Source organism: Lichenostomus cassidix, chromosome 1Ab, assembly GCF_008360975.1.
Source record: "Lichenostomus cassidix isolate B80296 chromosome 1Ab, HeHo_3.0, whole genome shotgun sequence".
NCBI classification, from domain to species: Eukaryota; Metazoa; Chordata; class Aves; order Passeriformes; family Meliphagidae; genus Lichenostomus; species Lichenostomus cassidix.
In genome coordinates, this window is record NC_139481.1 from 9,396,719 (window position 1) to 9,401,874 (window position 5,156).

Genomic DNA, 5,156 nt, shown 5'->3' on the forward strand with positions numbered 1-5,156 from the left:
GACAGAGGCATCCTGGAGGGGATTCAAGAACAGCAACCAAGAAAAGAAGGGGGAGGTTGTCTGTGAACATGCCATCTCTAAATTTTTCTCCATGAAGTAGTCAGAGGATGACAAAGAGGGAATGAGGTAACTGTCACCACTGTCACCAGTGTTAGAAAAAGGTAAATGCTAAACAGATTTACTTAGGGCTGTATGCAGGGGGATAATCAGGAGTAATGGGAGTGCTTCTATAAAAGGAACATTGAACTGAATCTCAAGAATCTCCTAGATGGAGAGATGTGCAATGCCTTGCAAGGAAGTGGTGGAAACTTCATCCCTTGGGGACATCTAACACTTGACCACACAAAGCACTAGGAAGTTTTTTAGAGGAAATGACTGCATTGGATAGGCAGGGGAAGTATGATACAAAAGATCACTTTCAATTTATCTGAATGTATGATATGAATGGGAAAATATGTACCAGGATGTTTGTGATTTCCACATTCAACAGTCTTAAGCTGCCTTTCATTTACAGTAATGAGAGACCAATTTATTCCCAGGTTCCTCTTTTTTCCACTCTTCCAACTGTACCTTTCCTAATTTGTGAAGCAGTAACCTTAGAGCACACAGGATTGGGAGGCTTTTCCTCAGAATAAGCAATAGTATTGTTGGAAAATCGCATCATTTTCTGGGTGGGTGACGCCAAAACATATGGCAGAAGGTAGTCAGATTGAATTTGTGGGTGTCACCTCAGTGTGGTTCTCCTTGACTTCACTGGGAGGCAGCTTGGTGTTCCTCATGGAGGCACATGGCTTTTATAAGTTCTCACATGGGCTGTAGGAGCCACTTGCATTTGCCATCAAAACTGGCCGCCAGAATGTGAGTTGCCCTCGTTGTTTGATTGGAATGCTTAAAAGCCCTGCTATCCCTACAAAAAGACAAACAGAAAGTTATACACAAAACAAAAAAGAGTTTACAGCCACAATATTTTGCAAAGCACTCACCTCCCCTGTGTAGCAGTGCTTCCCCATCCCACTGGGCACTCGTTACTGTGGGAGTACAGTAAGCACTGCATTCCTGTGGGCTCTGAAGGCTTTCAGTGTTGCCTAGGTATTCAGAGATCAGGTGGTCAAGCTATAGCTTCAGAGCAATAGGAACCAACCAGGGAGAGTGGGAAAAGAGACAGAAATGTGCATCTGGATGTGCTGCAAACCCAGCCTCGAGCAGAGGTGTCCCTTTGCTGCAGCACTGGGTTAACCCTGTGCTCATTAGCCTTGACAGACTCTCTTGACAGTGTGCCCTCTCTATAATCTAAAGCTGTGCTTGGGAGATAAGGGCTTTGTGTACTGCTTAGAAACAGCGAGGCTGGAGTGGAAATTCACGGGGCTGGAAGTCAGAGAGCAGCTTTGCAGCTACATTGAGAAAGCCTCAGAAAGGATGAGGGCTTCTCTCTGCACATTCAAAGCAGCTTCTCCTCCAGTCTCTCACAGGGCATTTGTTTGTGCTTTGTGTTCTGCCCCCACCTACACAAGTCCTTGTGCTGAAAGGTTTTTCTTGTTTTATTCTGGAGTTGCTTTGAATGCATTGTCCTCTCCCAAGTGCCTTGTACTTTTGACAAAGCAAGGTGCTTGTATAACATTGCTGAGGGGGAGGGAAAATAGCGGGATTGGAGGAAAAACACTTACCTTGGGAAACTTTTAAGAATTTAGTTTTGTTTTGTGTCTCAGAGCAAAGGCTGATTGTCTTTTGAAATGTCCATAGTTGCATGGTATTTATCTTCTTGCACCTCCTGGGCTCTTAATTGGTTTGAAAAATTCCCATGTTTATTCACTATGAGAGTACTGAGAGCTCTCCCACCACCATTGTCGCCCTGCATATTATCAGATCTCAGGGAAAAGCTGGAACTGGGGAGTTCTTCTTCATTAAAAGAAAAAGGGAAATCTAACACTTCTATGTGAGTGAAATGAAGAGCTGCAAGTAGCTCTCAGTAAAGGATAGATGTAGGTTTGGTAAGAGAATATTGTCTAATAGCCTTGGGAGTCATCTAAAGAAATTGCAGTAAGAATAAAGACATCAGCTGTAAAAGGGAGCACAGCCTTTGAGCTTCCTACCCTCCTGTCCTCCAGTGTTGGTGTTGTCCCAGACTAATATTCCTTTTCACTCACCCACGTGCTTGGTGGTTTTCAGTGGGCTTGTCAAGGCAAACAAGGTGATAAACATGGGAAGCTAAAGAACAGGTTTCTAACCAGTATCCTGTTTAGAGCAATATTTTATGACCCTGAAGTGGATGCAGCATCTTACTGCATTCATCTCTGTCCTTGGTGAGCACATACTAAGTGTTACAAGAGCAGATGTAACCCAGGACCTGGTTGGGACATAGGAAACCAAGCAGAGAAATATCAGAGGTATACCCAGGTCCACAGATGGTCAGTGGAGGTCCCCAGAGTGAGGAATTAAAATTGCAAGCTGTTCATCTTTGATTCAGCATTCTTATTGGACTCCAGCATCCAAACTGTTTTCCATTCCTGTGCATCATCTCTCATCTCCTTGTCTGTCTGCCAACACAATGAAAACCTAGACTTGGGATGTCAGTATAGCCACCCTTCCTTCACTTCTACTGAAGCATCCTGTGTGCCTGCTACTGATTCTCTCAAGTCTCCTAAACAACAACCTCTTTTTTGGCTCCTTGCTCTGACTACTACATTGCTCATCTCTTTGCTTCCTTCTGCTGGATGACTCCTCCCCACTTTTGCCGGCCCTACCCTTCTTGTCAAACAGATCTATCCCCACGGACCTTTTGCCAAGGTGACCTGACTGTCACACCCCAAACCCCCATTCTGGCCAGGACACATTCCTCCCAGGTGTCTGCAAAAACATTTTCCTCTTCTTTGGATCTATGAAAAGCTGCCACTCCCCACACTCCACCAGCACCTACCAGGTATGTCAGGAGCTGAGGCTGCCTGGTCAGTGCCAAATAGTGTCCTTGTGTTATTGAAACTTTGTCATTCCCTCTCTCCTTCACATGAACCTAAACAAAAGTGAGATTATGCAGAGGATATTCATGTGACTTCATTACTTTCAGGCTACTAAATTAGGTGGAATGAGTTAGGTTCCCTACAGTCAATAAAAGAAGAAAACATCTAATAAACCTCCTAAGTTGTCCTATCCTTCTCCACTAATTGCATAAGGACTTATTTATCTAACTTAGGTAATAAAAATATCCCCCTGAGTATAATAATAAAAATATTTCCCTTTTTCTCTATGTCCAACTCCTTCTCTGAGAAACAAAGTGTTGGGGAATGATGTGTGTAGTAAAGAAAGGCAAGCATGGGGAGCAAGGAGGAGGGAAACTGCAGGGAGATGAGGATGAGACACTGCGGTGATGTGAAAGGAAGGGAAGAATAAGAGACAAGATGAGGTCGTTGAAATGATCCTCAGGAACTTAAGAGGTGGAAGTGGAGGAAAGAAAAATGCAGAAGAGACACTGAGGGAAAAGAGAAGAGAGCAGCAGGAGGGCAATATGATGCTTATCAGAGAATTGTTTGTGAGTGGGCAGGCAGGGAGCAGCCACCAGGAAAGAAAGATGCATTTGAAATACCAAATGTGAATCTGGGGGTAGAAGGGCCAGCTGTGATATTAAAAAGCTTGATAAGGGAAGGGAAAGGGGAAGGGAAAGGGGAAGGGGAAGGGGAAGGGGAAGGAAAGATAATGAATTCAGGAAACAAATGCTGACAAACTTTTAAGGAATGACACTGTGCCAGAGGAAGGTTTGGTTGAACACAATGACAGAAATGGTCAGATGGGAAAAAAAGAAAAAAAAAAACAGCAGTAAGTGGAGAACAAACAGGAAAGACACTGAAAGGAGAGTAGGCACAGAGACCAAGGGTCTTGGCTTGCTGCCTTGGAGTATTTCCAGGGACTTTAGTGCAAGCAGATTTGGGCCCAGAGCATTTGAAATAACTGTTACATAGACTTTAGCCAGAACTCATTTTCACATCTCCTATGTAAAAATGATGTATCTTCAAAGCTGTTCTGGACATGTATGTATGCAGCCCCAACCCTGCCAATCCCCACACTGTAAAATCCTAGATGATTGCTACACCCCCTGGGGACTGAATAGGATTTGAGCTCTCCAAGTCTGTAAACACTCACTGTTTGGGTTGCACCTTGCCACTGTAAATAGAGCCACTGACCTACAAAGTACAGCAGCTTAACTCTCTGTAAAATAGATACAGATCAAGGTGTCACAGAGGTGGACCCAGGACTGCTCAGCGTCCATGCAAAGCAGCAGTTTCCAGCTGGAATGGTCCCTGTACTTAGTGAATTTTTGATCACTGATTTTGGAAGGCTGTTTCCTGCCAGACTGGTGTTGCCCTTTCTTTCCTCCATCCCCTTTCCTCCTAAGGAATGACCACGGTGCCTCTGAAAGCAAACAAAGCACAAGACAGGTTTGGCAGGACCTTTCAAAAGGAAAATATTCCCTCTCTGTCTCAGTGGTTATGAATAATGATCTCTGTAGCACATTTACTTCAGACTTCAAAGCTTTTGTCACTGAGTTTGTGTCAAAGCTGATTTGAAACACAGAATGACAAAATGAAAGCACTCATAGAAAATAAAATTCTTGCCCAGAACAGATTGTCAAAGTACCTGTGGCCACCTGGGTTAAGCTGCTTTTATAAATGATTAGATTTCTCTGCTCAGCACCCTGTACTAGCTTTCTGTCCATCATTGCTCTTCCACAGGGATGTGTCGCTTTTAATGCTGCCTGCAAGAAAGGCAAGGGGTGCAAACCTGCCGAGCATCTTCAGACATGGTCCCTCTGCAGCATCATATCAGCACCTGGCAGTGCTGCCCCAGGCACCACCATCCCAGTGTGATTACCTGTCCATGGGCTGCAGTAATTTGCCTGCTAACGAGCTGAGTTTGATGAAGATCAGAGCTGAAAACAAGGCTAGAGGAAAAATGCTTGGCTAATTTTTGCACCTCACCCTCTGTAAGTGCTCAGCCTCTCGCCCTTTGCCCTCCCAAGAAGAGAGCACTTGCTGAACTCAGATGCATCACCATGTTCTGATGCCAGGTGATGAACATGAAACAAAAAGCACATGAATGCAGCCACCCAGCAGCCCTGTTGCAGCTGGATGGAGCCCAGTCACTGTTGGGCTGTTAGCATGTTATGC